Raw genomic sequence first — 11161 nt, 5'->3', positions numbered from 1 at the left:
AATAGATGGGCTTCAGTGAGGTACAGGAAAATAATTTCATCGAGGGCTTCTGTGACGTCATACATTACAAGACCAAAGGTAGAGTAATTTATAAACTGTCAAGAAACCTGAGATGGAATTGTTTTCCTGTAACTCACTGAAGGATACCCTTGTTATGCTAATATTAAAGAAGACAAGGTTCAGCAGTATAGTTCGTTATTTGTAAAACTTAGTGTTTTAGTGTTGTATAGACTTTCTATGTCGTTCTATCATTTCTCTGTAATTGTACCATCTTTACATCTTTTTTTTTAAACGTATTCTCATTTTGTTGATCATTAATGAATATTTCTGTAATGTGGGTGTTGTCAAGTGACTGAAAACGAGACATTTTGTGTTTGAATTGAAAGTGATGGTCTCAAGGAGTCGAATGGGTCAAAGTTGAAGTATATTTTCCTCTAGAAGAATTATAAATTTTTGACGTCACTACTGTGGTATTATGCCTTTTTTTTAGCCTTTTCAGGATGCAAATATAGCCTTTATCCATATAAATACATGGAGCTTTTTATAGTTGCTGCAACTTTTAATGTCACTACAATTTATATTATTTATATGTAATTTCATTGCAAAATAATGCTGAAAAATAAACTGAACAGAAAAGGAAATGTCACTCTCACATTGTCTTTTGCTAGTGGAGGATTGGTATGCCTTGTCATCCTCTCTAGCCAATCAGTGAGCTATGGTTCCCTTTCAAGTCGAAAATAACCATCAAGGTATGGGATATTGCCGTCAGGCAGTAGCGATTGGCTGAGCTTTTATAGCAAAGCTGCCGATAGGCCTCTGCGTGAGCTGCCACGTAAGCCCGCCCCCTTGGGAGCTTACTATACGCAGCGCGCAGAGACTCACTTCCTCTTTTGTCTTCAGCATTGGTAGCGGTAGGTATTAGAGCCTGTAGCTGACTGTACTCAAAAAGCTTAAAGCTTGAGAAGCTGGTTTTTGCCCCTTCTCCGAGTTTATTTCAGTTACACTCTTCGGAGTCGTTATTATTATTATTTAAGGATTTTATATATTGTGTATATTTTTATATATTTTATATATTTCCTTCACGCTTTGCTTGCATCGCGTTTCTCGTGGTCTCCCGTCTTTCCTTTATTAATTAATTTTGATTATTGTGTTGTGTTTTGGGTTGTATTAAAATATATATTTTTCTGTGTGTATTTGTATATATTTGTGACGCACGTTGCGTTGGCCTTGGCCGCGCGCGTGTCTGCAGCCCCGGTCTTGCCTTGGCTAGACCGCGTGTGTGTGGAGCCTGCTCTGCTGTCTCCCACGTACTGCCTGCGGTAAAAAAAAAAAAAAAAAAAAAAACAAACAAAAAAAAAACCGCGTGGTAGTTGTACTGTGCCCACATATACTGTGTCCCAGTCACATAATCACCACCAGCAGTACTGCTGCAGCGAAAAAAGAAAAAAAAAATCCCATTCACTACACAGAGGAAGACGACCACTAAGCCTCTATCCCCAGCACCAGCAGGTAAGTAGTGCACAGCATAAGACACTGTACCAGCACATAGCGTCTCCGCTCTGCGGGTCAGCTGACGCTTAGGCGTCTGTGCTAGCGTTCTACGCTCGGTACTCACGCTCCGGCGTGCTGCGCTTAGGCGCTTGGTGTCGGCACTTTGCCACTTGGTGCAGCGCTTCGGCGCTTTGTGCAGCGCATCAGCGCTTGGTGCTAGCGCATCTGCGCTTGGGGACTTCGGCGCATCGACGCTCGGTGCACGCACCTCGACGCTCGACGCTTCGGCGCTCGACGCTCGGTGCACGCACCTCGACGCTTCGACGCTCGACGCTTCGGCGCTCGACGCTCGGCGCGTCGACGCCTCGACGCTCGGTGCACGCACCTCGACGCTCGACGCTTCGGCGCTCGACGCTCGGCGCGTCGACGCCTCGACGCTCGGTGCACGCACCTCGACGCTTCGGCGCTCGACGCTCGGTGCACGCACCTCGACGCTCGGCGCGTCGACGCTCGACGCTCGGTGCACGCACCTCGACGCTCGACGCTTCGGCGCTCGACGCTCGGCGCATCGACGCCTTGACGCTCGGTGCACGCACCTCGACGCTTGACGCTCGGTGCACGCACCTCGACGCTCGACGCTCGGTGCACGCACCTCGACGCTCAGCGCTTCGACGCCTTGACGCTCGGTGCACGCACCTCGACGCTCGGTGCACGCACTTCGGCGCTCGCTCGGTGCACGCACCTCGACGCTCGGCGCTTCGACGCCTTGACGCTCGGTGCACGCACCTCAACGCTCGACGCTTCGGCGCTCGACGCTTGGCGCATCGACGCCTTTACGACCAGGGCACGTCCACGCTTCGGCAACCATGTCAGGGTTCCACCGTTGCGTCACCTGCCAGGCAAAATTGCCAGCGAGCGATCCCCATGAGGACTGTGTGGCGTGTCTGGGGCCAGAGCACGCCGCATCCGCGTTGGCGGATAGGGCTTTTTGCCATCTTTGTGCTGGTTTCCAGACACGCACCCTCCGCCAAAGGGCGAAGAAAGCAGTGGGTGGGCGCTCTCCTTCCACTGGATCGTCCCACACCATTTCTGCCCCGCCGTCATCTACGGCGACGCCGCCAGGGCGGCTGCAGCTCTCCAGGAGCCCGTCCTCCCAGCTAACGGCTGGTCAGAGGTCCCCCACCAGACGCGCTCGGGAGCGCAGCCCCTCCCCTCGTAGGGTACGCCCCCGTCGGGAGTCTAGGTCGCACTCCAGATCGCCTCGACGGAGAGCACGCTCTCGTTCCCCTCGTCGGGACAGGCGATACAGAGACAGGTCGGGGGTGGCAGAGCTAACCTCCAAAATGTCCCAATTCATGGAGGTTATGATGGGGCAGCAGTCCATCCTCATGTCCTTAGCAAATGTGGTGCCTCCAGTCCCAGGACAACCGACTGGGCCCATTGCTAGTCAGCCAGTGGCCCCTCCACAACCTGCACCGGTCGTCGCTCCTCCAGTGCAGTCTCAAGGGGAGTGGGATATCGATGCGCTGTCTAGAGACGCATCTGACATCCTAGAGGGGGACAGTACAGAGGCTGAGGTAGCCTCCCAGTACTCTGAGGACGAGCTCCACGTGCTGGACACCAATGACCCTACGTGGTCTGTGGTGGACAGAGCAACCCGCCACTTGGGCGTCAGGTGGCCGATGGCGGAGCCGCCTCGGCGCTCCTTGTTTGAGTCGCCTTCAGCCCAGTCCAGTCAGTCCAGGATGCTTCCGGCATTCCCGGACTTTATTAAGGAGGTACAGTCCACCTGGGGGGCCCTGGCCTCTGCCCCGGCGACTTCTCGCAAGGCCTCGGCCTTTAACATGCAAGGGGCAAGTGAGGCTGGGTTGGCGTCCTTCCCACCTGTGGACGCTGCGTTCGCCGCGTTGGTGAAGACGCCAACATTATCGGGGCTGACGAAAGATCCTGCATGCCCCAATAAGCAGTGCAGGACCACTGAGGTACACCTCAAGAAGGGGTACGCTGCGGCCACAGAGGCGGTCAAGCTCTCTAATGTGGCCAGCTTGCTGACGGTCTACCAAGCGGCATTAATCAAAGACCTGCCTGAGTGCCCTTCGGCGGCCCTCAGAAGCGAGTTGGGGACCGTCAGTCAACTGCTGGTGAAGCTGGCCCAGCTCAACGCGCGGGCTCAGGGCAGGAGCATCGCGTCTCTGGTGGTGGCCAGAAGGCAGCTCTGGCTCTCGCAGGCGAGAGTGCAGGAACCTGATAAGGCCCCGTTGCTGGATGCCCCAATTACACCGGGACACACATTTGGTCCAGCGGTGGAGGAGATGCTGCAACGCTCCGCCAAGGCGCGGGAGGCGTCACAGCAGATGGCGAAAATGTGGCCAAAACCGTCGTTCCAGCCGAAGCGGCCTCAGGAACATCAGTGGCGCAGGGCACCACCACAGCACCAGCCACGGCCAGGGGGGACTAAGACCTCTCCCTCAAGCACAGCAGCGCGCGGTCAACCTCCTTTTTCAAGACCGCAGCGCGGAGGGTGGCGCCCTAGAGGTGGTGCCAAGCCACGCCCTCGGGGCTCTGGCCAGGCCCCTCGCGAACGAGCCCAGCCCAAACAGCCCTGAGAACACCAGGCAGCTGTTAACCCTCCCCTACACTGTCTCCCAGCTCCAGTTCTGGCAACAATGCACCAACGACATCTGGGTGCACAAAACTATATCCACCGGGTACACCCTTCAGTTCCAGTTAAAACCTCCCCCCTTTCGGGGGGTGGTCGTAACTGCAGTGAAGGACTCGGTTCAGTCCTCAGCTCTGAATGTGGAAATACAAGCATTGCTCAGCAAGCGTGCCATTCAACAAGTAGACCCTGCTCTGATCGACCAGGGGTTCTATTCCAAATACTTCCTGGTGCCCAAGAAGGACGGCGGGCTCCGTCCTATTTTAGATCTGCGAGTACTGAACAAATACCTGCGGGTGTTATCGTTCAGGATGCTTACGCACAGGCACATCATCCAGTCAGTCCGACACGGCGACTGGTTCACCACCGTGGACCTGACAGATGCGTACTTTCACGTTCCCATCTGCCCGGGTCACAGGAAGTATCTGCGTTTCGCATTCCAGAGCAGGGTATATGAGTTTTGTGTCCTTCCGTTCGGCCTGTCACTAGCTCCTCGAACCTTTTCGAAATGTATGGATGCCATTCTAGCTCCCTTGCGGGCTCAAGGTGTCCGACTGCTGAATTATCTGGACGACTGGCTCGTCTGCGCGCAGTCGAAGGAGCAGGTGGCACAGCACACAGTGATGGTTACAGACCATCTTCGGCGGCTAGGTCTGAAGATCAATTCAGAAAAGAGCCGCCTAGTGCCGAGCCAACAGACCGAGTTCTTGGGTCTGCATCTGGACTCAGTGTCCATGGAAGCGACCCTGTCGACACAAAGAGTTGCCTCAATAGAGCGGTGTCTTTCCCTATTCAGGTTGAGACAAACAGTCAGCATGGAGCTGTGTCAGCGCATGCTGGGGTTGATGGCTGCCGCCTCACAAGCCCTTCCTTTGGGCTTACTACACCAGAGACCTCTGCAGGCCTGGTTCAATGCCTTCGCGTTGCATCCGCGGAGAGACAAACACCGCAGGCTAAGGGTATCCCAAGCCTGCTGGGAAGCGCTACGCTGGTGGAGAGTTCCGTCAAACCTCCGCCAAGGCGTACGCTTGGGTCCCATTTTCAGAAGGCAGGTCATCACGACCGACGCTTCCAACCACGGTTGGGGAGCAGTCTGGAACGGGACAGGGACCCGTGGAGTGTGGTCAGGACCCTGGAGGTCAGCCCACATCAACGCTCTGGAGCTCAGAGCGGTGGACCTCGCCCTCCGGCACTTCTTGCCAGTGCTTCTAGACAAGCACGTGTTAGTGCGGTCAGACAACACCACAGTAGTGGCGTATATCAATCGCCAGGGCGGATTGCGGTCCCCCAGTCTTCACCAGATGGTAACGCGGCTGTTGCTCTGGGCTCAACCGCGTTTAGCCTCTCTGCGTGCAGTTCATCTGCCGGGCAGAGTCAATTACGCAGCGGATCTCCTGTCCAGAGGAGGTCCTCTTGCGGGCGAATGGCGTCTCCACCCTCAAGTGGTGGAGCGCATCTGGGAATGGTTCGGCACAGCGCAGGTCGATCTCTTCGCTTCGCGAGAGACCACGCACTGTCCTCTATGGTTCTCGGTGAAGGACCTCGACAGCCCCCTGGGGGTGGATGCACTGGCTCACGAATGGCCGCCAGGGCTCCTGTATGCCTTTCCACCGATTCCGATGCTCCCCGCCTTCTTGGAGAAGGTCAGGGTAGAGCGAGCGACAGTGATTCTGATCGCTCCTCGGTGGCCTCGGAGAATATGGTTCCCGAGTCTAGTGCAGTTACTGCACGGTCGCCCGAGGGAACTCCCTTTGCGAGCGGACTTGTTGTCCCAAGCTCAAGGACAGCTTTGGCATCCGAACCCCAAACTCATGCAGTTGTGGGCTTGGCCCCTGAGCGGGAGCGCCTGTCAGCCTTAGGGCTTTCGACTGCAGTTATATCGACCATCCAGAGTGCGAGAGCGCCCTCTACTAGGTCGCAGTATGCGTATAAGTGGCAGCTGTTTCAGAGTTGGTGTCTGGCTGAGAGCCACGACCCAGTCTCCTGTCCTATGGCAGTAATATTGCAGTTTCTACAGAAACTGCTGGATGAAGGGAAATCTCCTTCTACACTTAAAGTGTATTTAGCCGCCATTTCGGTTTGTCATGTACGCATTGACGGGTTATCACCTGGTTGCCATTTTTTGGCATCTCAGTTTCTGAAAGGCGCAAGACGCTTGCGGCCTCCAAGAACGACCAGTTTACCGTCGTGGAGCCTTGATGTGGTGCTAGAAGCCCTTACCAAGGCACCGTTTGAGCCTCTCCACAGCGTGGATATGAAGCTCATATCTATTAAGACAGCTTTTTTGCTGGCTGTGGTATCAGCAAAACGCGTGAGCGAGTTACATGCACTTTCAGTGCATCCTTCTTGTACTCGTTTTGCAGGAGACGGTTCTAAGGTCTCCATGCGCCCTAATCCGGCCTTTTTACCAAAGGTTATATCCCCGTTCCACATGAACCAGTCAGTCGAGTTGATGGCGTTCCATCCTCCTCCTTTTTCTTCCCCAGAGGAAGAGCGGTTACACATGCTCTGCCCCGTGAGGGCATTGAGGTGTTATATGGACCGTACAAAGACTGTGAGGCAGACAGAACAGTTGTTCATATGCCATGGTTCTAGATCTTTGGGTCAGCCGCTGTCTAAACAGCGCCTTTCCCACTGGATAGTGGATGCTATTAAATTAGCGTATGAATCTGCAGGCCTTCCACCACCAGGGCAGTTGAAGGCGCATTCTACCAGGGGTATGGCGACATCCTGGGCCCTCTTTCGAGGGGTGCCGGTGTCTGATATTTGCGCGGCAGCCAGTTGGGCTACGCCGCATACTTTCATGAGGTTTTACAGGTTAAATGTACTGGATTCCTCTGCTCCACTGTTTGGAGCATCTGTTTTACACTCTACGACGCCTCAGGATGCGGACGTATAGAGTGGTTGATAGCATGGTGTTGACTGTTCCACCTTTAAGACAGGTGTCATTACGAGCATAGACGCTGAGGCGCAGCTCCGCATATGCCTAGATGTTCTGCCTACGCAGTTGCGTTATGACGTAAGTCTGTCCTACTGCCGAGAATCCTCCCTCGCGACGGCTTGGGTACACTGTTCCCATACCTTGATGGTTATTTTCGACTTGAAAGGGAACGATAGGTTGCGGATGCAACCCCGGTTCCCTGAAAGAGAAAATAACCATCAAGCCGCGTGGTCGCTTCAGAAGCCTTCACGGCCTGAAGAGCAAAAGAGGAAGTGAGTCTCTGCGCGCTGCGTATAGTAAGCTCCCAAGGGGGCGGGCTTACGTGGCAGCTCGCGCAGAGGCCTATCGGCAGCTTTGCTATAAAAGCTCAGCCAATCGCTACTGCCTGACGGCAATATCCCATACCTTGATGGTTATTTTCTCTTTCAGGGAACCGGGGTTGCATCCGCGACCTATCGTTTGCAACAGGAAAGAAGACTGTCGGCCATGATGCAAGTACTGTACTTACTGTTAAATTTTGTGACTGAAGGTTTATTGCCGTTTTGCAAATACTGTAGTGGGTGTTCAATTTTGTGAGTGAGCTTTTACTGTTATGCAAGTACTGTATGTTATGCGTCATTATTCTTAGCTGCAGCTCTTCATGTGTAATGAAACACAGCATAAAATGTTTTTTTTACAAATGGTGATAAAGAGGGAGTCTTAAGAACTTATGTTCTGTTTATCTATTTGTATGTTTTTTTTCTTATTGTTGTTTTTGAACAAGTAAGCAAGTACACATGCGTGCAAACTGTTTATATTTATGACCGTGCCGAAACTGCAACTTTAATACACAGTGGCCACAACTTCTTGATAAAAAAAATCATGATTTTCTTTCAGCCATATATATATATATATATATATATATATATAGTGACAGTAAAAATGTTTTTTTTTTTTTTTTAAGAGACCTTTCTAATAGAGAATATACAGGGTGTCCCATACCTGTACGTTAGGTGTTTTCAGATAGAGTAAATCTCTGATCCGTCTGCCACCACCGGTTTTGGGAGGATCCAGTACAGTTTATTTTCGGTTGGAATGCCTGCGTTGTGTCTAATTATGCCTCAGGAGTTTCCAAGAAAATTGGATCTCTCTTTGTTGTCACCAATGGGACGGGGAAGCGATTGGGTCATCAACTGGACACTATGAATCTCTGATGTACTACCTTCTGAAGGCGATTATGGTTTTACTCTTGAGGTTGGATTTAATCAATGTATGTACATGTATATCTCTTTGTTATATATTGCGCATCAATCAAACTCTTAACACAAGAGAGCACAGAAGCTGTATTTTTACTGAATCCACCTAGCAGCAGCTAGAATGCAGTGGTTCCTACCACTAGCTCTCATGAGATAGCTATAATAATAAAGTTAGGTAGGTTGGTGAGAGCTGGTGTTTTACATTGCTGTGTATTAAAGCTTTGGTATTTGCGATTTAGAACTTACATAAAGCAGATTCTAATCTGCTCATGGTAATATAATCATTTAGTTGCAGGGAAAGGTCCAAATAATTAAAATATCACAATTGCTGAAATTGCTATTACACTCACCACACATCGTGAATGCAATCATGTGCTTGCTGTGCGGACAAAGCCATCACTCCACTTCTGACTTGAATTCAAAATAAAATACGATGGCTAAAATACAGTCAATTCCCGTTAACACGAATTTCAAGGGAACAGAAAAAAATATCTTATTATCAGTAATTCTTATTATAAGGAGTCTAAGCCAAATGCACACAGTTTTTATTGAAGTTACAGTAAAACCGAAATCAATTTCAATTACAGAACAATGACAAGTATAATTAATTGAAAACTACTATGCATTTTATTGAAAATACAGTTGTAAGTGAACTTTTAAAAAGTATACATTGCAACTTGAAATCTGCATGTCCCATTCTGATCACAGGGATTTTTAAACCACAAAAGTAAGGCGTTTTCAACATAAGGCTATTGAGCAAATTGGAAATGCTGACGACTTGCATCCACAGTTTTTCTGTTCATAGGCATGTATTATTGTATTCCGTTTTTTGGGAATGTTGAAATCTGCAGCAACATCTTTCTTTTTCTTATACAACAGTACATTATCCAACCCTTTCAACATCTCCACTTTTGTCTGCAAGGATAGTGCAAGTTTTTTTTGTGAGCACTATGGCAACTTGAAATGCATCATCTAATCTGGATGCAAGTTAATACATTAACCCATGCTTTACACTCAGTTGTTTGAATTAGGGCATTTCATTTTATTCACATGTTTCTTCCTGGGAGGGCTCCAAAATAATTGCCACTAACAGGAAATGTGAGTTAAGTGAATTCATATTATAGGAAGTCATTTTACAATAAGCGACTGCTAAAATTGTCCGGGACCTTGTAGAAAATTTGTACATTTTTCTAATCCTTTTGTTGAACAAAAAATTGACTGTATACTAGATCAACTGTTGCTGTTTAACATGTGGGGACATTTTATGAAGCCTTCCTCTTTAATATAGTATGGCCATTTAAAAGTGCACCATGTTAACAACTAGGATTACATTTAGGTATAATATACTCATCTACAATATCGGTGGGTTCGTTACAATACAAACACAATTGGCTGGGTTTCATTTTACTGTATTTCAATTTAAGAAGTATATATAAATTTGAAGCCAGCGTTGTTGACAGGCGTGGATGACTGGAGTTGTAGTTTCCTATGCATTTCTGCTGATTGGAAACACCTTTCAGTGTGTACCAGATAAACTACTTTGTTGATCATTTATTTAAGTTTAGCAAATTAAGTCGGAAGAATGTGATTGTTTTTTGTCTGCCTTTCTCCTGCCTTAACAACTTTGTTTAGAAAATATTATATGCAAAGTATGTTAGTGACATGGTCTTGAAATCTAAATGCTATATTCATGTTGTATACAGTGCGGTTTTAAACATACGCTGGCAGTGTTATATTTATTAGAATAAACTATGATGCACTACTGTTTTCTTTTCTCTGTTGGCTAGTGGAGAAAATGCATTTAACAGCTGAATTGGGGTGAAACCTGTTTAGACGGCACTTGCCGATCTCTTGATCTACCTTTCCTACTACTATGCACTGGACTTGCCTGACCTCAGCACCATTATTTCACTACTAATATATCATTGTAGAGATAACTTGTTGTAATCCTAACTTGTTGCATCCTAGTTCATGTTCTATTTTAGTAGTATTATTTGCACTTACTGTAAACTATACTGTATTTAAATATTAATCTTGCATTGTAATCCAGTACAGTACTGCCCACACTTGTAAGTCACCTTGGATAAAGGCATTTGCCAAATAAATAAATACATGCATAAATAAATAATAATAATAATAATAATATGAAAAGTGTTGTCAGTCAGAATACAATAATACGATTCTACTGGGCTTAATGAGACCCCCAGGCCCTCTGCATTTATTTTTGCCTCCCCATTTTTTTTTTGGCCACCAGCCGTCACTGGTTTGTAGGTAATTGCCATTTTTCTTTTTTGTCGTTTCTTTTGTTTGCTGTGAATCAGGTACCCTTGTCCTGCTAATAGCAATTCTTTGTGGTGGTTTTTCTTCAGACAGCATCATTTTTCTTTTCTAGGATTTGGTAGTTCTGGCAAGGTGCTCCAGACAAACATTTTTTTTTTCAGTGCTGCCAGCAATGGAGCTAGAATGTAGTTTGTTTTATCGTTTCCTATAATGCACGTGTGCAATGGCTCTTAAGAAATCTCTTTTGTCAAGTATATTGATGTTCATGTAAGTCCCTTACCTTTTATTGTGTGCATTTATAGTGGGGTTACATTTCCTCTTGAGCCGTGAGCAGCTTTGCTCTTACAGACAGGTATTTATTGGTCTTTCAGCAATAAATGAATAACAGTTTCTATGACAATAGATTGGGAAAGGAAGCAGATTACATTGCAGTACTTTTTATTGCTGTATTAATCACATTTTTTAATATTGCTGTTATTATATGTTCCTTATCACTTTTTGCATCTTGTTTGGTACTGTCATTTACTTGAGTAAATAACATTCCATTAGTATACA

Source organism: Acipenser ruthenus, chromosome 6 (assembly GCF_902713425.1).
Source record: "Acipenser ruthenus chromosome 6, fAciRut3.2 maternal haplotype, whole genome shotgun sequence".
Taxonomy (NCBI): domain Eukaryota; kingdom Metazoa; phylum Chordata; class Actinopteri; order Acipenseriformes; family Acipenseridae; genus Acipenser; species Acipenser ruthenus.
Note: the sequence above shows the minus strand (reverse complement) of the source record.